The sequence below is a fragment of the Emys orbicularis genome, chromosome 1 (genome assembly GCF_028017835.1).
Source record: "Emys orbicularis isolate rEmyOrb1 chromosome 1, rEmyOrb1.hap1, whole genome shotgun sequence".
NCBI lineage: Eukaryota > Metazoa > Chordata > Testudines > Emydidae > Emys > Emys orbicularis.
In genome coordinates this window covers 145,241,426-145,268,333 of record NC_088683.1, presented here as the reverse complement: position 1 = coordinate 145,268,333, position 26,908 = coordinate 145,241,426, and the positions used below count along the sequence as shown (strand labels likewise).

At 49.6% G+C, this 26,908-nt stretch overlaps 1 pseudogene; it reads left to right on the top strand.

Annotated features, from left to right (window-relative positions):
- Positions 1-23,863, top strand: part of LOC135887013 (alpha-2-macroglobulin-like) — a 30,469-nt pseudogene extending 6,606 nt beyond the window's left edge.
- The last annotated feature ends 3,045 nt before the right edge of the window (positions 23,864-26,908 follow it).

Sequence of the window (26,908 nt, the reverse complement as noted above, 5' to 3'; positions counted from 1 at the left end):
TGAAGTTGGGGCACACTTCTCCTGACAGAGTGAGGGGCCTGCTTTGATAGCCTCACCCTTGGAGGTTAATGGAACCAAATTGTTTCTGGGAGTTCTGAGGGAGAATATTATGCTGCTGGCAGACAAATCTGTGAGTAGCTCGCTAAGACTTTACAATGATCTTCCATCCTCAGGCATCAGTAGAGAGTTTCCCAAGCACAGCTTTCTACAGAGTCATCATTGTCACGCTGTCTGGAGTGGCTCACAACCATGGCTGTCTACCTCAGGGCAGATTGTCAGAAAACAGGGCAACACCCCAAACTGGTGGTGTATTCTATAGTTAGATTTCACCAAGCCAGGGACAAATGTTAACTCCTGGATCACTATATCAATCTTACCATGGAGTCACAGACAATCCCCTTAGATTCTCCAGTCTATCTTGCCACCCAGACAAACTGAACTTTGTGATAAAAAGTCACTTATACAAAAATCAGCTCACATTTTAGAAGGCTTTCAGTCCCAAGAGACTAGTCACTTACCCCTAGATCTTACACCAAAGATAATGCTGGTAGCCAATTCTATAGTAAACTAACTGAAGGTTTATTAGCTAAGAAAAGGAAATTAGAGTTATTGAGAGGTTAAAGCAGGTAAAATATATGCATAGATGAGTCACAGTCTGTAATTCCAAATGGTGGCAGTGATGTAATAAACTGCCAGTTTCCCAAGTCTTTTCAGGGTACCCAGATTGTCTCTCCGCTTCGCATCTGGGGATCTCCGCTTCGCATCTGGTACACTTCCCTGTAAGAGTCCAAACAGTTCAGAGTTGCAGGATCTTTCCTTGAATCCATACTTATAGATTCTTCTCACCAAAAACAAGCTGACAGGGTTACTACCCACGTGGGTTTTTCCTTTGATGACAGAGTGAGGAATGCATTTAGAGTGTTTGACCTCTGATCATCACACATAATGACCACTTGCTTTGAAATCTGCACTTTTCTGTTAAAGTTCTTCATTTGCATTGCACAAGGCTTCTTTCTTGATTGATGGGTTATTTAGTTACAGGGTTTACACAATGTAAATGTTTGCTACTACATTATAACAGGATACAGATAAGTGAAAACAAAGCAAGTAACATCCTACTCATTTTCATGAAGTTGAAACACCACATACACTCTGATACATTTAGCAATCACTTTGATCTATACTCACTCACAGGTGAATTGGCCGGGGGCTCTGGCATGAGCTGGCACCTGGTCAGTCAGGGTCACAACCATGGTTTATGGATGATTAGGGACAATTGAAGTGGGAGGGAGAAATCTTGATGATGGAATTAGTCAGCTTCAGCCTGGGTCTTCTGCCACTGGCACGTTATGGCACCAATAGACCCCAGGTTGTTAGACCCTGATAGTGAATCCAGGTCTTTAGGTGGTATCCTTAGCTGCTGCCCCTGACCAACAGCTTTAGTGCTAATGGCCTACAAACCCACAGCACCCATGTCCCGGTCCTCCAATTGGATGGACAGGCAGCACTCGTACCTGGGCTATTTAAAGGCCCCACCAGGAAGAGGAAGCTGTCTGAGCAACAGATCATTGCCTGATGATTGCTTCCTAGACAGCCTCGCCTGACCCTGCCTTGCTGCCTTGCCTGGTCTGGCCTCCCTGATGCACTGACCTGACCCCTTGGATTGGAGCTTCCAGCTACTGACCCCTGAGAAAACTCTGACCACTGCCCCAGGCTGCCTCTGATATTGATCAACCTCCCAGCTGCTCCATCATCTGCCCACATTTGACCACTGCTCTGGACTGCCTCCGCCACCAGACATTAGAGAGGTTGAAGCTGACCAATTCCAATACAAAGATTTTCTTAACTCTTATGCCATAGCTGTACAGGGGGCAAAAAAAATAAAATAAAATAAAAAAGGATTGTTTGCCACTATCATAGAGTCAGTGGGTTTTTTTGGCGTGGTGGGTAGTCTGGAAACACCTGGGCTCTTGTTGCTTGGTGACTGATTTGAACATTTCCCACCAGCAGGAGAGATGCTTAATTGGTGTATATCTGATTTTCAGAGGTGCATTTTCAATGTATGGCAAAGAGCCTAGAGCACTGGATTGGTGGGGTTTTGTGTGTATTATAAATCCAAATAAATAAATAGTGGTGAGGTGCCAATAGATCTGGCTAGTTAAACATATTGTAGGCAGAAACTCTGATGCCTCTGCTATTCCAGTCCTGGGCTCCCCACACAGCTCTGCCGGTGCCCCTCAGTACTGCCTTGCAGCCCCCCTGCTAGTCCAGACCTGGGCTCCCCACACAGCTCTGCCGATGCCCCTGAGTCCTGCCCTGCAACCTCTTGCTAGTCCAGTCCTGGGCTCCCCACACAGCTCTGCCGATGCCCCTCAGTACTGCCTTGCAGCCCCCCTGCTAGTCCAGACCTGGGCTCCCCACACAGCTCTGCCGATGCCCCTGAGTCCTGCCCTGCAACCTCTTGCTAGTCCAGTCCTGTTCAAATGGTAATAGTAGCTTCTATGATAAGCAATATCTATATAACCTTTAGGGCTAACCCAGGCCAAGCATTGGGGATCTTTTGCTTGTGTGATCCTTGCCCCTCAGACTCCAAGCAGCATAAAAAATACAGTTCCTCCTTATTAGGGCTTTTTATCCCTTTGCCCCTTCTCTGAGTTGCAAATTCAGTCATTGGGAGTAATTCAGTGGCCCGTCTCCTCTTCTTGGTGGAGGGGAACAATCAACTGATGTTCCACAATGGTTTGTCTGGTGTTGATGGGCCTTCTTTTGTGTCAGACTGGTATTTCACACTCGTTGATGCTTCTTTTCTGTCTGGTGAGTCACAGTTACAGAGCACACACTAAATATTACCTTCGAACATGGGATACAGATATTATAAGTGAGATTAATGGCTGCAGCTGCTTACAAGGATTCCGTAAAGTCTAAACACTGAACACATTTTTATAACTCTAATGCCTAGTTTAACAATACTAATACACAGGTGAGCAAAAAAATGGCTATTTTCCACACACGAAAAAATAAGGAAAAATGAGAAAATAATTTTTTTAAACATATTTTTGGTGGATTTTTAAAATTTTCATCCAAAATAAAAAAAGTGTTGTTTTTTTTTTTCAGTTTTCGAAAAAACCCCGCCCCCCCAGAAACTGTTGATGGAAACAGTTTTTTTATGAGAATTTCCATTGAGTCAAAATAAAATCTTTGAGAAAATTGTTGTGACCAGCTCTAAGGCCGATCCTTTGAAAGGCTGGGGGCTTCGCAGTGATGGTGGAGCAGAAAATGACATGCTGGAGTCATGATGTGACCCCTCAAACATGCTTCAGACATGGAACTTTCCATTCCCACCCTACCCACCACAACCGATTTGGGTGTCTGATTGCACCAGTGTAGCTGGAGGGGAAAGTGTTCCAGGGTGTGTCTAAATTGCAGTGGGAGGTGTAATTTCCAGGTCTGACAGACACACACGTGCTAGCTTTGATCAAGAGCTAGTGCGCTAAAAAGAGAAGTGTAGCTGTTGCAGTACGGATGGGGGGTTGGGACCCTACGTATGTACTTGGGAGGCTAGCCTGTCATGCCCTCACTGCTACACTTCTATTTTTAGCACACTAGCTTGATCACAGGTAGTGTAGTGTACATACATCTACCCAAGCTGGAAATTACACCTCCAGCTGCAGTGTTGACCTACCCTCAGAGATGGAAGCATCAGGCTGGTATTGATGCATTATATCTATGTTAATCAGTTATACTCACACCACCCAGGACATGCAAGGGTACTGGACTCAGGTTACCCTGTCATGGCTGAGACCCTTCCAGCAGCGGTGGAGACAGTTCGAAAGTATTTCCCAGAGACATGGATTTGGGATTTAGTGCCTTTGACGTGAATAGCTGGTTGTTGCTGTTTTAACATTCCCTTATTTTTTGTGATGATAATATGAATTCCTGATGGTTACTGAGCCTCTTTCATCATCCCAAAGTGCTTTTCAAACTCTGTGTATGCAGAAATCACTCAGCCACCTGCGGGCTGTTCCCCAATGGCAGATGTTTACAGTGCAGAAGAACACTGCACAAACATCTAGAAAGGAAAGTGAAAAAGAGCCCCATTTCCAATTGAAATTGCAGGGGGAATCTAAGCATTTGCATTGTAATGACCCAGGGTGAGCCCCCCTCTTCTTCTTAAAAGGGTTGTGGGGTCTTTAATTATCACAAGTTGTCAAAATATCAGCTGTATGTGTTATCTGAAAGACAGCACCTCCTCTGGCACAACATCTCCCAGTACAATGGGCTCAGTGCTAATTCAGAGGGGAGAGCACCCCCTACTGAGTCCCCACATCACTCCCTGAAGCACTGCATCATACTCGAGCATTGAGCTCAGTGTGGACTCAGAGGGGAGAGCATTATCTACTGAGTTCCCCACATCACTCCCTGGAACACTTGGGTTTTCCTTCAGTGTCTGACCAGGCTGTGATCACGATCCTATCTTTCTTTTTGTCACCAGCTCCAACAGAAGTGCTGAATTGCCCTTGACAATCCCTGATACCATCACAGAATGGAAAGCTAATGCATTCTGCACCTCAAGTGACACTGGCTTTGGCCTGTCCCGAACCGTGTCCCTCAGAGCCTTCCAACCCTTCTTCGTGGAGCTCACCCTGCCCTACTCCGTGGTGCGTGGCGAGGCCTTCACGCTAAAGGCCACTGTCTTCAATTACCTGACCCGCTGCATCAGGGTAAGAGACACTCACACCATCCCCGTGCAACCAAACCCACAGGCCACACTTCTCTGCTTCACAAACTCCTGTGTCTGTAGCTCTTTTTAGCCCTCGGTCTCCCTGCAGCCCCTGTCCTCCCCAAACACCTGTGCACCCAAGCCTCTATGCTCCTGTAACTCCCAAGCACCCCAAACCCCTGTAACTCCAAATCTCTACACCCCTGTAACCATCTACACTTCTAAACCCATGTGTTCCCTCAACCCTCTCTGTCCCTTATAGTACCACAAACCCTGTTCTGCCCAATTCTCTGCACATCCCATCTGCCGTACTGTCTGCATCTCTAGTTACTACTAATTTCCCTGGCCCCCTCCCCGATGACACCTCTCTGGACAATTGACAGGTCAGCATCTCACTGGCTTCATCTGCCGACTTCCGAGCTACCCCTGTGGAGAAGGAAGAGGACTCTTATTGTCTCTGCGTGAATGGAAGAAAAACGGTGTCCTGGGCTGTGACCCCAATATCTCTGGGTAAGAAGCATTCTAGCTCTGATATCTTTAGGGGCCAGATGGAGTGGCACAGAAATCTCAGGGGGCAGGGACCTGGTAGCTCAAAAATCTGTTGGTAGGGGATTCAACTTCCCCAAGACCCTTCTTTGGGGTGTTTTACTCCCATCCTTGGTTGGGGAGTGATAAGCTCCTCCTCAGACAAGTCAGAGAACCCTAGATGGTTTTCAGCTGTTGGACCCCTCCATTCAAAAGACACTGTCTGTACAGTGAGGACCTCCATCAACATACTGCTCTCTAACACACCAGTGAAAGATGAGAGCTGGCTGGGTCTCTTCTTTCAGCAAGAAAAGCAGGTTATAGTCCTTGGTTCTCACTTGGGCCAGGACAGTCATCCAGAATGAGGGTGATTTGTGATGAGACTGGAAGCCTGAGATACAATTATCACCCACCTGCTTCATACCTGCCCATATCACATAGTGGAGAAACCATTTAGTTGAGATACCCCATGGAAAACTTAAAGTCCTGGTTAAATGGCCATCCTGACTAAGAGAAGAGCCCATCTGAAAGAACTTAAATTGTTGTAAAATCCTGTGCTGATTTAGAGACAGGCATGAAGCCAATCCACTGATCCAAAAGAGCTTTGAACTCTGAGGTATCTGAAATCCAGCTCAGATCTGGATACAGCTTTGTGGTTTGAGATCATCTCGCCACTGAATACAAATACAAGTGTGACAATGAGATTCATTACTTTTCTCCTTTATTTGATCTTTGTTTCTTCTTTCATTCTTCATTTGGCAGCTTTGTTAGTAATGAATCAGAGCTTAGCATTTCTCAAAGCCTCCGTGACGTGTCTAGCTCCCCACTGAGCTCTTATTATAGCCCTGGTATCTGGCTGCTCAAAATGAGCAGACAGCCATTCCACCTCTGCCCTTCATCCCAGTGGAAATGTCTCCCTCTTTGCTTCACAGATATGAAGTGCACAGCAATCACCTATAACTATGGGGATATTTTTTTCACTGAGGTCTAAACTCATGAGTAGAGAGCACCAGCGGCTTTTCAAGTGGCCAAAGGCACATTCAACTATCATTCTGCACCTGCTGAGCCTGTGGTTGAAGCACTCCTTGCTGCTATAGAGGTAGCCAGTGTATGGCTTCATGAGCCAGGGGAGTAAAGTGTAGGCTGGATCTCCCAGGATCACTATTGGCATTTCAAAATCCCCATTGGTAATCCTCTGTTCTGGAAAGAGAGTCCCTGCTTGCAGCTTTTTGCATGTGTCATGCACCTTCTCTGACCATCCCGTGTTGATGTTGGTAAAACTTTCCCAGTGATCCACCATAGCTTGCATTACCATAGAAAAGTACCCCTTTCTTTTGATGTACTCTGGCAAGGTGGTCTGGTGCCAAAATAGGGATATGTGTGCCATCCGTTGTCTCACTGCAGCCCAGGAACCCCACCACTGCAAAACCATCTACTATGTCTGGCACACTGCTGAGAGTCATAGTCTTATGTAGCAGGAAACGATTAATGGCCCTGCACACTTGGATGACAGCAACTTCCCACGGTGGATTTCCCACTCCAAATTGATTCCCAACTGATTGGTAGCAATCTGGTGTTGCAAGCTTTCACACAGCGATCGCCACTCACTTCTCCACTGTCTGTGCAGCTCTCATTTTGGTGTCAATGTGCCGGAGGTCTGGGGTGAGCTCTGCACACAGTTCCAGAAAAGTGACCTTGCACATCCACAAGTTCTGCAGCCATTGCTTGTCATCCCATACCTGAAAAATGATGTGATCCCACCAGTCAGTGCTTGTTTCTCAGGCCCAGAACCAGCATGCCACCATCTGCAGCTGCTCCATCACTGCCAACAACAACCTTGAATTGTTTCTTTCCATGGTGCACGACAAGCTAGCCTGCAAGGAATTGTCATATTCCCCAGTGCTCCTCTTGAAGCTCCGGAAATTCTGTGGGATCAGGCGTGTTATGTTCACAATGCTCACCACAATAGTGCAGAGCTCTGCAGGATCCATGCTTCCCACAGAGATGGCGGATGCGCAGGTTTGCAGTGTTTTTGAAAAGAGGTGCAAAACATTATGGGATGCAGATATTATTATGGGATGGAGAAAACTGCATCATGGGATGTTGAAACCATGTTCCCAATCACTCCTGCATGACTTTTTTGCCCCCATGATGCATTGCAAACCCTTCCCAAAATACCCTGTGCTAGATGGTGGTGAGTTGCACAGTGCAATACTTACCCAGAGTGCACTGCTCGCTGCATCAATGCAGGCACTGTTAGTGTGGACGCGCACTGCCGATACAAGGATCATAGTGTGGACATTCAAAAGCGATTTAATTACTGCCGTGGCTGCACGTTGACCTACTTTAGGTCTACTTAATTTTGTAGTGTAGACATGCCCTTAATAAACTCCTGACTACCCTCCACTTAACTCCTTGGTTCTAGCCAATTGCGTCCCCAAGGAGCAGAATTTTTTCAAATACTATCCTGATTCAGCAGTTGTCACTGCCATTCACTGTCATTAGGCTAAAACCGTTTCCTGGGAAACATCTCAGGTGAGCACATCTGGAATAAGTGGTGCTGACCCTGTTAAGTAATTTGTGGATCTGATGGAGAATTTAATTATTTCTTCCCCTCATGGCCCTGATGGGCTAAACGGGAGCATTAACTGTTTGCTTGACTCAGCCAGGGCTCTATGGATAGAATCATAGATTCATAGATTCTAAGGCCTGAAGGGGCTATAATGACCCTTTAGTCCTGTGTAACAGAGGCCATCATCCTCAGCCAGAAATCGGAGCCATTACTCCCTGCACTCCTATCCGTCTTGCCCAATTCCTGCCAGGACTGGGAAGGCTGCTGCAGAGTGATCCTCATGTCTTGTCTGCACTGTTTTTTGTTTTGTTTTTTTTGCACTATTGTAGTGCACTAGTGATGTAGCTGCTGATGTCACTGATGTAGCAGCACCAGAACAAACTCTTAGTGTAAACACACTAACTGGTGTAATCTGTGACTTGCACTAGTGCCACATGCCCTGGTTTGAAATGAAAGTGTCAGAGTAGCCACCTACAAGAGTTGGTGGCTGTACTCTGAGGCCACCAAATAATTTGTGGTGAGAATCCCTGTCTTAGACCGTGCCTGCACTGGGGTTTTTCACACAGATGTAGCTGCACCAGAGCAAACCCTTAGAACAGTCCTGCTTCACTGGGGTGAGTCACTTTTCACACCAGTGAAGCAAGGCTGTTCCCAGGGTTTGCTCTGGTGCAGCTGCATCTGTGTGAAAAACCCAGTGCAGGCATGGTCTAAGGTACTACTACCATGTCTACACTACAAACTTATGTCGACTCAAGTTACATCAGCATACAGCTGCCACAGTTAGCACATTACTTGTATGCATGCATACTTGGCTCCTTATGTCAGAGATACGCGTACTTACCAGGAGTGCTTGTATCGGTGCACCATGGATAGGTATTCCACTGCCACTCGTCAAAATGAGAGGTGCACTAACAGTGGAGAAGCAAGCGACGATCACACTGTAGAAATGTGCTATGCCCAATTGCTATCAGTCAGTTGAAAATCACTTTGGAGTCAAGAAATTCACCGCAGGGGCTGTTGTCATGCAAGTATGAAAAGCCATTGATCGCCCCCTGCTATGCAGAACTGTGATTCTCAGCAGTGTGCAGGACATAGTGGATGGATTTGCAGCAATGGGGTTCCCAGACTGCGGTGGGGTGATAGATGGCACACATATCCCTCTTTCGGCACCAGACCACCTTGCCTCAGGGTACATCAACAAAAGAGGCTACTTTTCTGTGGTTATTCAAGTGTTAGTGGATCACTGACATCAGTGTTGACTAGTCAGGGAAGATGCATGACATTCGCGTCTTTAAGAACACAGAACTGTTCAGAAAGCTGCAAGCAGGGACCTTCTTTCCTGACTGGTGGATTACCAGTGGCAATGTTGAAATGCCAGTTGTGATCCTGGGCGACCCAACCTAACCCTTGCTCCCCTGTCTCATGAAGCCATACACCGGCCACCTCAACAGCACCAAGGAATATTTCAACTAGAGGCTCAGCAGGTGCAGAATGACAGTTGAATGTCCTTTTGGTCATTGGAAGGGGCGCTGGCATTGTTCACTTGCATAATATCTGCTCCTAGATAGCCATGTTTCTATGCCTGGTTCAGAGCTGTGCCTGCACAACCTCTTCTCCCCACAAGCCCAAAAGCTCCAATATCTCCTGTCTGTTCCAGGCAGAAGCATGTCTGGAGTGCGTAGCTGGCATGTCAGCTGAGCAGTTGCACTCCACAAGAGAGAGTTGCTAGGTGTACCCAAGTAAAGGAATTTCAAAAATTTGCAGGGCTTCAAAGGGTGGGGGAGGGGGAAGGGGGGGAGAGAGGCTTCTGGTTTCTGTGACCCCTGGCCAGCAGAGTTCACAATGGTGACCAGAGCAGTCAGCGTGGGGCATTGTGGGACAGCAGCTGGAGGACACTAACAGTCAACATAAGCAGTGGAGTATTTACACTATCACTGCATTGACCTAAGGACATCAAACTTGGCTCTATGCCGCTCAGGGTGGCGATGTTATTAAGTTGATGCAACAGGGCACTTACGTCTGTAGGAACCAAACTGAAATATAGACACATGCACAACTAGATTGACATGAGCTGCCTTGCATCAATCTAACTTTGTAGTGTAGACCAGGCCTACATGAGATGTGACATGAGCTCTCTCTTTACAGAGAGGTTTCCATGTAATCAATGGTGCTGAAGAGTGGAGCACCATGGAAATGACATTGACACTCCTGTAGCTGCAGTGCCTGGCAGAACACTTATCTCTCTTTGTTTCAGGTAATGTGAATTTCTCTGTGAGTGCAGAGGCCCTGAAGACGGAGCTGCCCTGTGGGAACGAGGTAGCAGTGCTCCCTGAGACAGGGCAGAACGATACAGTGATCAAACAGCTGTTAGTGGAGGTATGTGGGCTGCTTAGTCCCTGCGGTATAGAGAAGTGGTAAGTTTTCACACAGTGTGACGTAGGCAATAAGCCGCGCTATAATGCTCGGTGTAGGATAGGAAAACAGTAATAACGTATATAGAGTGTGACACTATAACTGTCCATGCCTCCTCTGTTACAGGGAAGCTGTGACAACTTGCTACATAGCCTAACAGAAGCACACGTGTGGGAGATTCAAAGCACCTAGGGGAATTAGGTGTGCTTTGGAAAATCCCACCCACTATAGGATATAATACTGTATATTCCCTTACAGAAAAAACATTGCATAGTGTGCCAAATAAGCATAACATGGTAACATTGCATAACCTCTCTCTTTCCTAGGGCAGCAATGGTTGCTGACATTGTTACCCAGTGAAATGAAATAGCACAGGGTAATGCTGCATACCCTCACCTTTGCAGGAAAGCAATAGCTCATTATACAGCATCTATAATCAGTAACAAATGATACATAAAGCTGCATAGCCTCTCCGAGTGTCATAAAAAAGCAACGATAACTAATGACATTTCACGATACCCACAGTAACACCAGTTATAATAATGTGTAATATTGTCCCTTCCTATTATCCATATACCCTATTGCTGTCCTTTAATGGAAAGAGAAAATCTGCAGCATTACAGTATGTAGAATTGCTCATATTCCACCATGTAGTAAGTTGTCTTTAACTTATCGCATCACCTGATGTTAGCAATGACACATAGTGCATGTCCTCTCTGTTATAGGGGCATTAAGGTACCATCTTGCACAGTGTGCTTCAGGTAACTAGTAACCCATGCAATAGAGCTGCACTATTCTTCCCTTAGGTGTGAAGAGACAATAACTTATTAGTAGCTGGTTTTTATTTTATTCTAACCAATTATTATTTTAGGAATCTACAAGCATCAGTCCATGGAAATTTGCAAATCTCCCTCTTCCTCTGATTCACCCACTTGGCCCTTTACATTTCTCTCTGTCTTCATTCATTGTCTCTCCAATTTTGTCGAACTCTCTCTTCTCCCCACCTTTCCTGCTGCCTCTCTGTCCCTTTCTGAAGATTCCCCGCCCTGTCCTCACACAGACTTTGTTCCTGATGCCAGATGCTCAGTCTGTCTGCAGCTTCTCACCTTTCTCATTTTCCTTCCCCTCCCAAGCCTGAAGGGATTGAGACGGAAGCAACCTTAAACTCTCTGCTCTGTGCAAATGGTAAGGACCTCTCTGCTCCTTCTTCATCTATGTCTTTTGCCAGCGGATGAAGAGTGACAGCCCCAAGGAGGGAGTGGGATTATTTGGGAGACTCTTGAGGGTGCAGTGAGAACTTGGGGTGTCAGGATAGCGACTAAGCAATGGTGGGGATTTTTCTGTGTGGAGAGACGAGACACATTTCCTAATCATGAGGACATTGCTTGGAACATTGAGATCTAGGGCTTGACAAAGCCCCGGAGAATAGACTGCATGAGCAATCCTGGCCCAAGTCCCTGGAGGATGGGCTTAAAGGGGTTTAATGGGACTTTTCCATCTCTAATCTCTTATTCTATAGAGTGAAATTACAAACTGGATTCTACCATCTGCCAATTGCCAGCAAACAGGAAGGGCCAAAGAACTGGAGACTGCAGTTTCCCATCGGGCCAGGTGGTGCACCTCACTCCATAGAAAGAGCGGAGTGTTTCCCATGGGTCACAGGACCCCAAGCCAGAGGGGACAGTTGGGCGTCTCACTATCCAGCTAGGAGGAATGGAGCTGCTGAAAGCAGGGGTTCCCCATGCAGGGGGCGGGTGGAAGGCAGCATTCCAGGTTCTGCTCTGGGACCCATTCACTGCTGAGCATGGGGGCATTTTATTGCATCCTATCTGTCTGATTTTTTCCCTCAGGAAATTCAGAAGCAGGGAAGATTTCCCTGAAGCTTCCAGTGAACGTGGTGCAGGGCTCAGCCAGACCATGTGACAGTGCTGGGTGAGTGCAGCAACTCAGAAAGGACCTGCCCTGGCAGCTGCGGCCACTGCTCCTTGTCTGCCTGCTGTGCCAGCCTTTCCACCTGGTCAGCTACTCACTCCCTTCATCAGTGTCTCCATCATCTCTCCATTCATCTCTTCTTGTCTCTTTTCCTGTTCCTGTTCTCCTTTCCCTGACCTCCCTTTATCAGTCTCCCTGTGTGTTGGCCTTTCTGTCTAAGTATCCCTATTCCTACCCCAGACATCTTCCTACCCTTCCTTCTCCCCATTCTCTCTCTCTGTGTTTCCTCTTTCAGGGTATGGCTCTGTCCTGTTTTTCTCTCTGTCCTTCTCTCTCACCTGTTACTGCCTGTGCTCTACGGTGCACTCTGCCTCCGCAGGCCACCTCTGTGCGACACTGACTCCCTGTGTCTCCATCCCCAGGCGATATCCTGGGCACAGCCATGCAGAACCTGCAGCAGCTCCTCCAGATGCCCTTCGGCTGCAGGGAGCAGAACATGGTCCTGTTTGCCCCCAACATCTACGTCCTGGACTATCTGAATAAAACGGGGCAGCTGAGCGAGGAGACCAAATCCAAGGCCATTGGATACTTAGTCAGTGGTGAGGAGGGACGGGGCTTTTCTTTCTTCACTTGCTCCCTTCCAAGGTTGTGCTGGGAGCTTTCTGTTTCTGCCTGACCTGCAGACAGAACTTCCCTCAGCTGAGGACAGAGGGACTGGGTTGTGTATCTGGGGAGTGGGGTCCCCATTCGACACACTCTTGTCAGTTGTCTGAGCACTACGGCTACGCGCACTCATTGCCCCACGAGAGCTACTGGCTGCTGTGTCCATCCTATGAGTCACCGCTATAGTGTGGAAATGCTGCACACAGTAGCCAGGTGAAATGGCTTCTCAGCCTGGGTGCTCTAGCTAACCAGACTGTGTGGTACTCCCCCTACTGGAATACGATGGTGCTGCCCTTGTGTTTTATGTCAGTTCCCTCTGCTGACTAGCTCGTGGGATGGAGACGTGTATGTTTGTGTACCAGTGCTGGCTAGTACACATCAGGCCTAGGAGCCCCTTTACTGGCTGAGCTGGTGAGCTGCTCTCTCACCCCCTACTGTTTTTTTTCTGATGTATAAATCCTGCTTTAACTTTCCATTTCAGGTTATCAGAGGCAGCTGAATTACAAGCACCTGGATGGCTCTTACAGCACATTTGGGGAGCATTACAGGCAGCCGGGGAATACCTGGTGAGATTTCTTGCCAGTCAGGCCTCCCCTAAACCTCCTCTGTTATATAGTTATAAAGGAAGTGTTAAATTTTAGTCAACTGGTGATGCTGTTAAAGGCCTGAGGGCTTGCTGGAGCTTTCACAGTCCCTTGGCATATCACACCAAAGGGAATAGGCTTCATCAGCCTGCTGTGTATAATAAGCACCTGTTCCCACTGGCCCTGAGGTGAGAGAGAACTGAAGAGGCAAAGGGGATGGGATGGTTTCAGATCATTTTTGAAAAAAGATGAAGAGATCCAGGGGAGGCTGTTCCAGACAGGGAGCTGCAGAGGGGAGACTCTCATACCCGTAGTGGTGGAACTGGGTTAGAGGTAGAGAGCAACCTGGTGCTAGATAGGACCATAGGAATTGCTATGCCATCGATCGCCCATTATCAAGATCATTAATAGGTATATTAAACAACACCAGTCCTAGTACTGAACCTTGCAGCACCCCACTGTTAGCCTTGTGCTATGATGGAATTGATCATTTAATTCTAATCTTTGTTTTCTGTCCCTGAACCAATTTCTGATCCATGACAACACTTTGACCCTCATCCCATGATTATTCAATTCATTTAGACTTTCCAAAAGGCTTTTGAGAAGGTCTGTCATAAGAGACTACTGAAGAAATTATGTCAATCAATTCTCTTTCATTCAGCACTTTACTGACATGTTCAGGGAATTCTAAGAGATTAGTGAGACACAATTTTCCTTTGCAGAAGCCATGCTGCTTAGACCCCATCAGATCATGATCTTCTGAATCTTTTATTATGCTATTTTTAATTGTCATTTTGACTAGTTTACTAAGTACAGGCAAACTGGTGTATAACTCCTTGGAACTCCCATGGAGCCCTGTTTAAATATAGATTCAACATTTGCAACCCTGCGACCCTCTGCTATAAGAGCTGTATTTAGCATGAAGAGGGCTCCTAAGTTTGAGAGACTGGTTGTGTCCAGGGAGGATTTTATAAACAGGAAGAGAGAGCTTGAACTGGATCCTGAAATCAGTGTGAAGGAGACTGTGGAGGTGGGTGAAGGTGGAGGCAATGTATTCATGCTCTCTGCCCCATGGCCACCAGCTCTCTGGCCCTTGCTGCTTCCCCTCAGGCTGGCGATGCCCCAGGACCCCATCCCCTCCAGCGAGCACAGGGCATGGGAGGGAGCTCTCACCGCTGTCCGCACTCTGTCGCAGGCTGACGGCCTTCGTCCTCAAGTCCTTCGCGCAGGCCCGCTCTCACATCTTCATCGAGGAGAAGCACATCCAGGATGCCCTGGCCTGGCTCGCTGGCAAGCAGAAGGAAAACGGCTGCTTCCGCAGCTCCGGGACGCTCCTGAACAATGCCATAAAGGTGACGTATCTGCCCAGCTGGCTTCCCATGGGACCCATACAGGACTTCAGTGACATGGAGAGAGCTACAACTCCGCATGGGAACAGCTCAGACACTTCAGCACATGGGGTCAGGGTGGGAGGAGCAGGGGATGACATGGGCCTGGGAACTACCCTGGAGATACGGATGGGCAGATACTGTACTGTATGTGGGACTTACTATGGGGAGGAGAAAGGAGGGGGCAGATACATGGTAACTACCATGGGAGGTAAATGGGGACAGAAACGCCGAGTGTGTCTACACGGCAGCTGGGAGTGTACTTCCCAGCACAGGTAGACAGCCACGAAAATAGCAGTGTGGCCATGGCAGCTCAGGCTAGTTGCCCAAGTACATACTCCAAGCTTGAGCATGACTGTATTTGGGCAGCTAGCCAGAGCTGCCACCCATGGCCACACTGCCTTTGTTAGTGTACCAGCTTGGGCGGAGCTGGTGTGTGCATGTCTCACGTTCTCCGCTGCAGTGTAGACATACCCATTTGTGAGAGCTATCATGGGGCATGGCAAGAGTGGGCAGATAAAGGGCATGAGGATGTAGTATGTAGAGGGCCCAGCGGGGAAAGGCTTTAGGTGCTGCGTGGGTTTAATGTGTCTCTCTCTGTGGTTCCCTGCAGGGCGGGGTGGACGATGAGGTCACGCTCTCTGCCTACATCACCATCGCGCTGCTAGAGATTCCTCTGCCCATCACTGTACGTATCCACACGCACAAAGTCCCCTTCATGAGTTCCCCTGGGTCAGCAGCCTCCCCTCTCCCCCACTCCCTATACCCATCCGAGTCCTGATAGTGGCAGCCTGCTGCCCTGATAAAGGGACCTCTAAGGAAAGGAGGAAAAAAACCAGTCTGGAAAGGCTTTGGCTCTGGCTCCAGAATGAGATGGTCCCCAGGCCTCAGAAGCATCTGGGTGTGCAGTACTGGTTCTGGCCGAGCTCTGCTTCTTTGATTGGCTCTTTATTTATTTGTTTTTTTTTAATATGCACAATGGAAAAAAAGAATCCCAAATTCATGTCAAAAGAGCTGTAGTGTTCGGTCACTGTCTCCTGTGTGTCTGGCTGCAGCTCAGATGGGTCTGACTGATGGAAGCTTTTCAGCCTGACAGCGTGGCTACTCCCTTCTTCATTATTCCTGTTTGTTTTATATAGTCTCTGTAAATGTACTAGGGGTCTAGTGTTAGGGGGCTTATTCCTTCACCCTCTCACTTCCCTGGTCCTTCTCGCATGAACAGAGAGCAGCAATACCCGAAGTCCAAAGGTGCAAACAATTTGATGTTTATTGGGGTAAACTTCCAGCAAGCATGATTCCAGTTTCCTTCTTCAGTGTCCCGCTTCCCAGCTCTGACACCACAGAGCCTTGCCTGTGTCCCTGTTCCCATTCCCTGTTCCCATTCCCAGCCAGCGAAACATGATTCTAATTCCCCCACCCCCAGTCCCTGTTCCCATCCCCCCCCTTACTTCCTGATTGACTGCAGACTATATAGTAAAACTTGAGTTCTGCTTAGCTATACCTTAACCAATCATTTTACTGAAATTTAACTAACCAATAATATAAATAAAATATATGGAGATATACCTAGCTCATAGAGCTAGAAAGGACCATCGAGTCCAGCCCCCTGCCTTCACTAGCAGGACCAAGTACTGATTTTACCCTAGATCCCTAAGTGGCCCTCTCCAGGATCAAACTCATAACCCTGGGTTTAGTAGGCCAATGCTCAAACCACTGAGCTATCTACTTATCCTAACATATTGTAACATGGTTATTTAACCAATTATATCCCACCATCTTAATTGGTTTACACCCAACAAAATTAATTATACAGCAGACAGAAACAATCACAGAACCAAACTGAGATTATACAGACAAACAATAGGGAAGTGGAGACTATAGAATAACAAAGAGATGAGGATTTCACATCCCAGCTATTGATAAGTGAGTTCTTGCCAGACAGGATGCTATCAAACAAAGTTTCCTTTTACATTTTCTAGGCTCTTCCCTTTCTCTGGAGGTGATAGGAATATCAGGACAGAATTGTATTCCTAACAGCCCAATAGCACCTTATTTCAATGTGACTAGTTTGGAATGTAAGGATGTGACCGTACATTTCCCAGTTTATGGCTGCCTCTGCTGCTTAGCTGAAGGCCTTAGCCTAAGAACAGAGCTTCAGACTGTCACTGTAAGAAAAGGCCCTTACACAGACAGACAGTGATTTTGATTCTTTCTTTTATACCTCTATAACTAGCTAAGTGATAAGAATACACCTAAATTCTTAAAGTATAGGCCTTTACAGACAGGCCTGAATATCTATATCCTAACATCTAGTCATGCTTTTCATTGGATGAATGACTGGGAGGGATTATATACTAGTTGACAGCTGTTGGCCCATTGCTATCCATGGCAGAGTCTGCTTCATTTGCCTTCCACATGTTTTCTTGGTTAAAATTCAATAAATAGCCCTAAACACCTCAGATTACCTTAATTTCTCCAAATTGTGAAGGCCTTGTATCTAACATGGCTACACCATGGAAGGCAGGAATGTGATTTTTGTAACTGCTGAGGCTGTCTCAGCTAGACACATTTAAGCCATATTTCTGTGCTCAGTGGCCCACAGTAATGGGGTGACCAAATTACTACAAGAGTCTGAGTTCACTGGGACCATGCAAGTGACTGGTGTCAAACAGTCACTCATCCCATCACCAGCATCTGTGTTATATTAGATCCACTGCACCTCTTATTTAAATCCATCTGTGCTCTGTGGCCATGAGATGACAGCCTGCACAGGCAGTGCCCAAAGCCTAGCTCATATCGTCACACTGCAAACACTGATTATTTCCCCTCTATGCTCCCCGCAGCACTCTGTGGTCCGTAGTGCTTTATTCTGCCTGGAAACAGCCATGGAGCAGGGAGGAAGCCACGTGTACACAAAGGCACTGACGGCCTACGCCTTCACCCTGGCAGGGAAGGAGGCGAAGCACAGGGCACTGCTGGACTCGCTTGATAAGGAAGCTGTGAAAGAGGGTGAGACCTGTTTATGGGCTCTTCTTCTGCATCCCGGTCCACTGGCCCTATGTAGCCTGGCAGGAGAAGGATTTGATTGTTATTGCTATAAACTTCAGTCTGTACTGCGGCAGGTCGGGATTATTTAGCCTCTTCACACATTTTAGATCAATGAGCCTTAAAAACCCTGGCACTGGCCATTCCTGGGATCTGACTTCATAAAATGTGGGAGACACAGGCACAGGTGCAGCAACCTAATTAGACACTGAGAGTTTCCACATCTGGACTGTATCGACCCACTAGAGGGATTATTTAATACCTTTATGCTTTGTATTGACATGCCCAGCAAGGGTTGGGACTCCATTCTCCATCCTCAGTGACAGTATGTCAGTAACCCTCTTGGCAAAAACCAGATATTTGGTAATAAACATTTCCTTTTCTCCTCCCTCTCCCTTCTCCCACTGCAGATGGCTCCGTTCACTGGCAGAGGCCCGGGAAGCAGCCAGAGGCTGATCTCCCGTTCTATCACCCCCGTGCTCCCTCCGCTGAGGTGGAGATGACGTCCTACGTGCTCCTCGCTTACCTCCCCAAGCGGCCGGCACCATCCCAAGAAGACCTGTCATTAGCAGCTCAAATTGCAAAGTGGATCAGCAAGCAGCAGAATCCCAAGGGGGGTTTTCCTCCACCCAGGTGAGCTGTTCCCATCCCCGGCCTCAGACACCCAGGGCAGGAGGGGGAGGCAGGAGATATATATATCAGGTTGCCAGAGAAGAACGAATAACCCAGCATTGGAACAGAGACAGACTCCTTCTGGGGAGTGGGAGGGGGCGACAGTGCCCTCGCTGCAGGGTTTAGAGAACCTCTGTTTCTGAGGGGGTTAGATCATGGAATAGTCACAGCATGGAGCATGGCTACATCAGATCCCCATAGGCCTTAGTGGGCTAATGAGGCAGGAGACTGGACAAGTGATGCTCTTGTGTACAGAGGGCAGACTTGTCGCCCTGAGCATCCACCAACATGACGCTTTCCTCAGCTCCCCCCAGCACTGACCCCATCCAGCCCAGCCAATCCAGCTCGGGAGCTGAGGACTCCCCAGAGAAGCAGCAGCAGCTAGCCACTGCCAGACACACCTTGGTGGAACTAGGGTGACCAGACGTCCCGATAAAATCGGGACTGTCCCTATATTTAGGTGTTTGTCCCGCGTCCTGCTCCGCTTTTTTTTTTTGCTCTGCCGGCGACCCCCCCGCCCTATGTGTCCCGATATTTTCTTCCTCTCATCTGGCCACCCTAGGTGGGGTGGGGGCACCATCCCGAGTTATGTAGAACCAGAAAGTGCCACCTGATTAAAGGCAGCCCAAAACACATCCCTCTTGAAGACAGTGCATGAAGTGTTTCCCTTTGGAAGACTACTTCACGGAGGGATTTGGTTAACACAGTAGGGTTGCAATTCTGTTTTCCTGCTGCTGATGTACGTGGGTGCATCTGCCTCTGTTATCTGTCTGCCCTGTCAGCTGTCCCTTCAGGTTGCTCCTTCACGGGAGGGTGGGTGGCTTCTTCCCTCAGCTCCCTGTAGTGGAGTGTCAGAATTCCCAAGGCCTACGTTCCCAAAGGTACTTAGACACTTGGCTGCTTTCAGTGGGAGAAAGATGCTTAAATACCTTGGAGGATCTGGGCCCAGGGAATAGGTGAATGGCTTGTGGGAGTGATGGGTAGAGAATGGATGGAAATGGGAAAAGCCGACCTTTCTGAGCAGGGCGGTGCTGTGTGGGAGGAGCCGGTGGGGTAGGGGCTCCAGGCCCATAGAAATGGCTCATTCATTCCCTTGGGCGCCTGGGCCCATCTCTTGACTGGCAGGACACAGTGGTGGCACTCCAGGCCCTGTCCCGATACGGAGCCTCTACTTACACCAAGAGTGGAGGAGCATCCACAGTGACCCTGCAATCCACAGGGAACTTTCAGACCCAGTTCCAGATGGGTCACACGAACCGTCTGCTGCTCCAGCGTATGGCACTGCCAGAGGTGCCAGGGGACTACAGCATGGGGGTGACAGGAGAAGGATGTGTCTACGTGCAGGTGAGGGGCCCAGGGGCAGGGGGAGAGGGACAGGCTGCTGCTGAGGGCGCCTGGCTCATCCTGGAGATGGCAGGGTGAGGTGGGATGGGTAGGGGAGGGAAGGGAGAAAGAGATGGGGATAAGGATGAGAAAATAGGAAAAGGTGTGAGGAGAGAGCATGTCCAGAGTTAGGGAATGGGGAGCTAGTGAGAGGAGGAAGGAGAAAGAGAAGACAAAGGAGGGAATGAGATGGACCGGGAGAAGGAGGCAGAGGAGATAAGCAGAGAGGAGATACGCACAGGCTCACATAGAACTGTGCATTCTCTTCCAGACCAGCCTGAGGTACAACGTGCTCCCCAAGCCGGAAGAGGCACCATTCGCGCTGGAGGTGTACACGGTCCCCGAGACGTGTGAGAGCCCCCAGGTCCACAGGACTTTTAGCATTGCCATAAACATCAGGTAACTCCCCTCACAGGCCCAGGCCTTCTGGAGCAGCCCTAGCTTAGGTGCCGACTTTCTAATGTGCCAAGGGGTGCTCCCCCCCCAGGCTCTGCCCCCATTCCACCCCTTCCCTGAAGGCCCCACTACTGCTCTGCCTCTTCCCACCCCCATCACGCCCCCGCCCGCCTCTTCCCACCCCATTCCATCTCCTCCCCCAAGCGCGCCCCACCCTTGCTCCACCCCCTCTCCGCAGCTCCTCCTGGACGCTTCAGGGCAGGAGGCACTGGGGAGAGGGAGAGGCGCTGATAGGGGGGCTGCCGGTTGGTGCTAAGCACCCATCACTTTTTTTCTGTGGATGCTCCAGCCCTGGAGCACCCATGGAGTCAGCGCCTTTGAGCCCTACGACTGGGGATGGGTCACTCCAGGAGATTGCACATGGACAAGCAAGTGGGGTGGGAGATGCTACAGATCGGGGGAGCGTGCACCTGTGCCAATCAGAGTTGAGGTGCATCAGCTCTGTGCTGAGATGTATTAAACCTTGTTTCATTTCCTGCTTGGTCTCCCAGTTATACAGGGAAACGCCCCGTCTCCAACATGGTCATTGTTGATGTTAAGATGCTGTCAGGATTCATCCCTGTGAAGTCATCAGTGAGGAAGGTAACAGCCTGTTTTGTGTATGGGCTATAGCCCCCCCAGAGCCCCTTGCCTTCAGCCCCACCTGAGAGGTATCTGGCCCCCAGTGGGCTCCAATTCCTGACCCCTCATATTATGGGTGCAGCCTGGTCTCATCTCCAGCAGTAGGGCCCCCCATGTCTTCTGTCTCTCTGACCCCATCTCTTCTTTTCCACTGGAATCCTGAAGGGTCTGAGAGTCCCCACCCCACTTCTGTCACAGGGGCCAGTTCAGATCAGCCTTTCACCTGCAGATTTCCCAGCTGCAGGATCTGCAGTGTAGACAGCAGCTCCTTCCATGTCTGACTCCAGCCTGGGCTTATGGAGACCTTGTGCAATGACCTCGGCATTGCAGACAGTGTTAGCCAGTCTAAGACCTAGAGAATGAGGAAGAACTATTAGGTCTGTTTGACTGAGGCTGGGTATACTGGAGTTGGTGCTGCCTTTGATTGTGGTCCAGCCCCTCAGGTGCACTTTACACCTCAGTCCACCAATTGGGTGGGGACACATACTCCGCCTCTTCCCTGACAGCATCAGGGGAAAGAGGTCCCGGTGGTTCTCCATCGCTGACCATTTTTAAATCGAGATTGGATGTTTGTCTTTGTCTAAAAGATCTGCTCTAGGAATTCTTTTGGGGAAGTTCTCTGGCCTGTGTTACACACATAGGCGTAATTTGACTTCTGTATTTGTGGCAGGGGGTGGGGGCAGCTCCAGTCAGGGCAATGGGGCTGCGCATGTGGGCGGGGGGACAAATTCCACACCTGCCTAAGGATTGCAGTTTGGGGGGACAACACCCCCCAGTGTCCCCAAACTACATCCATGGTTATACAGGAGGTGAGATTACATGATCACAATGGTCCTTCTGGGCTTGGACTCCATGAATTTGTGAAAGCATCCCATTGCTTAGGGCTGTGGGGTGGTTCGAAGGGGAGCTCAGTAACATCCTGCTTCTCTCCCTTGCCTGCTGGCAACTGGAAGGACATCACCACATCCACCGCACAGAACTGAGCACCAACCACGTGCTGCTCTACATGGAGCAGGTGAGTGGCTGCATGGGGCCGGGATGGGCCAAGGAGAGTCACCCCCAATGTACTCCCAATAGAAGTGCCCGGGGGAGGGGATCTCCCAAGCCTCAGCTGGGAAAGACAAACCCATGTATTCCTGCCCAGTGTTTCCCTTCAGCACTTCCCCAACACAGAGCCAGGGCCCTGATCTCCCCCCACCTACTGGTAACAGGGACGGCGGCTCATACCCTGGGGTTGGGCAGGGCTTATCCCACCTCCCTCAGGGCCTGAATCCCTGCCAGGCCCTGCAGCCAAGGGGGGCAGATGCTGGACCTGCAGGATCATGGGGGGCACCAATGGGGGGAGGAGATGTGGAAGGAGAGGGTGAAGTGGCTCAGAGCTTCCTGAGCCTCATCTGTTTCCTTCTCAGGTGAGCAACGTGACTCAGAGCTTCTCCTTCGCGGTGGAACAGGACTTCCCCGTGCAGAGCCTGAAGCCAGCGGTGGTGAAAGTCTATGATTACTATGAGACAGGTGTGTGTGCGGGTGGGGCTGGCAGCAGTGGAGGCTGGTGGGCCTGTCATAAGGGGGGAGAAGTCACATTCAGAGCCACAGTGAACCTGCTGGGATATGGGATTGAGCATCTCCCTGCTCCAGGATGAGAATGCGGGGCACACAGGGTTTACATGCTAGGGATCATCCTGCACTGACCTCATGCTCGCACCATGGGAGGCTCTGAGGCCCCAGACCCCTCGGTCTGCTAATCCACGTAGGTTAGAGCCAAAGGGATCTAGGAGAGTCCTGGGTTCAGATCCTGCCCTGGGATCCCAGCTCTGGGTGTGACCTGGGGGAGGCACATTCACTCCTCTGTTCCCAGCTAGGAAATTGGGGTGACAAAACCAGAGCCCAACGGCAACCCCAGTGGTCATGTGTCAGGCGAGGTGCAAACAGACATAGGGCACTTGGCACAGACTCACTGGAGATGCCTGTTGTGCTGTAGACTTGGGATAACCTTTGTCTTCCTCCCATGGAGCCCAGCTGAGGTTCCTTCAGTGCCCTTGGAGACAGGGCTCCCTCCTCTCCTGCCTGAGATCTCTGGTGCGGTGCCAGCTCTCTGCCGCAGGGCCTGGTGGAAGTGTGAGGAGTCTTGGTTGGGTCTCACACAGCCCTGATCACATCTCCCTTCCCTTGTGTCTTCCAGATGAATTTGCCATTGCTGAGTACAGCACCCCCTGCAGCAAAGGTAGCGTATGAAGAGACGACTGTGAGGTTTTCAGACTGCTCAGGGCTGCTCAGTTAGAACAGTGCTGAAACCCAGCCTGAGGCTCCTCAGCCTGTCTGAAGGGTTGTAAAAGTTGCTGTTCTCTTTTGCCCCATGTCCTGGGGTGGTCTGCCAGCACCCCTAAGTGCTCAGGGGAGAAGGGAACACCAACTCCCCCGCATTGTCAAGTTCCAGATTCAGGCCTTGAGTCTGAGGCAGCAGGCTTGGTTAGTCCCAAGATTACATTCTCCCCCTCAGTCAAAACAAGTCTCTGCTTCTTTCTGTGTCTGTTGCTGGGACAGAGCAAGAGCAAGTCCTTCCAAAACCCAAGTTTGGGATCCCTCTTCTCATCAGGGCTTTTTTAAAACAGACTGCAAAGCAAAACAGATTAATGAAAAACCATCTTCCAGGGTTGGGGTGACCCAACACTGCTGGGAAAGGGGTCGGGGCTGAAGCCCTGAATGTTCTAGGGATGCGTCCGGCCACTGTGGTAGAGAAGCCATAGTCTGGTCAGGGCAGTGTCTCTGCAGCTCCAGAATGAGGTGACCTACAAAAGGGAAAGCTTCCCCTCCATGAGTCATTGATTCCTCTGTAACTCTCTCACATTCTCTTTTCCCCATCATAGCCAATGTTGAGCAGGAAAATGCGTGAGTGATGGAGCTGTATTCTGGGCCCTGCTGAATCCTCTCTGCTCATCTCGGCATGCAGCAATTCCCCCAGGCGAAGTGGTTTGATATAGTGGTGAGGAAAACCCCTCAGCACCATATAATTAATGTTATAAATAAATTGTCATGATTCTGATCAGATGCTTGTGGCCTCTTTCCTGGTTACTAAGGCTTATCCCTTCTCCCCTGTTGGGATCAGATTGCAGGATAGTCTCAACCTTAAAACAGATCCAGAGCCGTTCCCAGCCATCGGTGCCAAGGAGGGGTTGGCAGGACATCAGAAGTGACTGGAGACAGCGGGTCTCTCTGGGAACAGCCCTGGTGCCTGTGATCTGTGAAGATCTGATCACATGGGCCTGTTTAGTTGTGCAGGCAGGGAACAGACCCTTCCCTGATGGCACAATCCTGAGGAAGTTCTGAGGTTCTGAGGTTTCCTATCCTGAGTGTTTCCTGCACTGGGGATGATCTTGGCCAAAGCTTCAGTTGCAGGGCCAAACTCTTCCCTCAATGACATTTGCAGTCAGTGGCATGGTGCAGGTGTAACTGAGGGGAGATGTGAAGACCCTGGGGGCAGAATTTCTCCTGCTGGGTCTCCGCTGCAGCTGATGAAGGAAAGAGCCCATCTTAGCTCTCAGAGGAAGTTTGGAGAAGTTTGTGGCACTGGCAGTGGGGAAAAACAGTGTTTTACTCATAAAATGAGTATGGTGTGTGTGAAGAGTTGGGTCTCAGCAGTCTGGAAAACGGGAACATGAGCTGGCCATGGAGAAGGGAGTTGGAATAGTGCAGCCAAGAAGTAAGGGAAGCAGAGGTGAGGATTTCAGCGTTGAGATGGGGCATGTGTGCACACATGCATGCACAAAATGTGCCCATCCACATCTACATTGTAGCCCTAAGTATTGTTGAGCTGGCAGCATAGGCACTGACTTATTTTTCCCAGTGGGTGCTCCACTCCCACTCCACCCCAAGGCTCTGCCCCGCTCCTCCGCCCCAAGGCTCTGCCCCGCTCCACCTCTTCCTGTCCCCACTCCACACTCTCCTCCGAGGCTCCACACCAGGGCCGGCTCCAGGGTTTTGGCCGCCCCAAGCAGCCAAAAAAAAAAAAAAAGCCGCGATCGCGATGGCAATTCGGCAGGAGGTCCTTCGCTCCGAGTAGGAGTGAGGGACTGTCCGCCGAATTGCCGCCGAAGAGCTTGACGTGCCGCCCCTCTCAGGAGTGGCCGCCCCAAGCACCTGCTTGGCAAGCTGGTGCCTGGAGCCGGCCCTGCTCCACACCAGCTGCCAAACAGCTGAACGGCAGCCCAGCTGTGGCTGGCGGGTGCTGACCACCCCCACTGTTTTTTTCCCCCATGGCTGCTTGAGCCCCGGAGCACCCATAGACTCAGCACTTAGGCCCGATTCTCTCCTCACTTGTAGCAGTGTAAATCTGGAGTGACCCCAGTGAAATCAGTGGAGTTACACTGCTATATAATTAATGAACCACAGGTGGTTCACCAGCCTGGGAAGCAGTCTAATGAGTGGCGCTGTGGTTCACCAGCAGTTATAAACCCAATTTGACAAACCAGAGAAGGCAGGTTAGACTGGCAGTGCCAGCAGGAATCTGAAACCCATTTCTTGAGTTGAAGAGGGTACTAAGCAAGCAGGGGTGAGTCTCATATATTCCCCATGGTCCCATATATGGCCAGTTTACATGCGTCAGCCATAAATATGTTAGTATTGCTGAGGCCAGAAGTTAAGGTTTTACGTTATGGCGAGTTGAATGAATGTGTTGTTTACCATGTATCTTTATCTATTTCAAACGGAGGGGCGTTCCTTGTGGGGTGTTAAGGTCTGGTGAACAAGGTTTTCCTAACCTCTCTGTTCCCTGTGTGAGGCGCATCTGTAGCCCGCACAAACAGCCATGGAGAGCTGCTAGGTGTGCTCACCAAGCTGGGCAATCATTCCAAAAATATGTGGGCTTTTTAAAGGGGGGGAATTGGCTTCTGGTGTATGTGACCCCTGGGAATTGGTATTTACAATTGTGACCAGACCGGTCAGTGTTGGGCATTGTGGGACAGCTGCTGGAGGACTGCAACGTCTATACTTGCACTGTGTCAACCACAGTAGGGTCGACCATGACTCAACACTATTTGGGGAGGTGGTGTTACTGTGTCACTATAACGGGGCACCTACATCAGCAGGAGGCAAATCTGAGTGTAGCCTCATGCACAACTAGGTTGACGAAAGGTGACTTATGTTGACCTAACTTTGAAGGCCTTAATCTACACCCGAAGAAGTGGGCTGTAGCCCACGAAAGCTTATGCTCTAATACATTTGTTAGTCTCTAATGTGCCACAAGTACTCCTGTTCTATTTCCTGTTTGGTCACCAGCAGCACAGGTGACCATCAGCACAGTCCACCATCACAGGCGACTATGCAGAGTCCATCATCACAAGAGATCACGCAGTCCCGGATTCACAGACGAGCTCCAGCATGGTCTGAACGGGAGGTACTGGATCTCAACGCCTTTTGGGGAGATGAGTCTGTTATGGCAGAACTATGTTCCAAAAAAAGGAACGCAAATACCTACGCAAAAGTCTCCAGGGCCATGACGGAAAGAGGCTACTCCAGGGACACAGAGCAGTGATGTACAAAAATCAAGGAGCTCAGGCAAGCGTACCAAAAAGCCAGGGAGGCAAACGGGCGCTCTGGGTCACAGCCCCATACATTCCGCTTTTACCGTGAGCTCCCTGCAATTATGGGGGGTGATGCCACCACTACCCCACCACTGTCCGTGGACACCTGCCAGGGGAAAGTTGCATGGAGCGAGGAGGAAGAGACATTGGAGGACGAAGAGGAGGAGGAGGATGACAGTGCACAGGCGGCAAGTGCGGAATCCGTTTTCCCCCCAGCCAGGAACTATTCTTAACCCTGGAACCAATAGTCTCCCCTCACTCCCAAGGCGGGCTCCTGGACCATGACCCTGGAGAAGGTACTTCTGATGAATGAGAGCCTGATCGGAGCCATGCGGTGCGGGGCGTGACGGGGGGGGGGG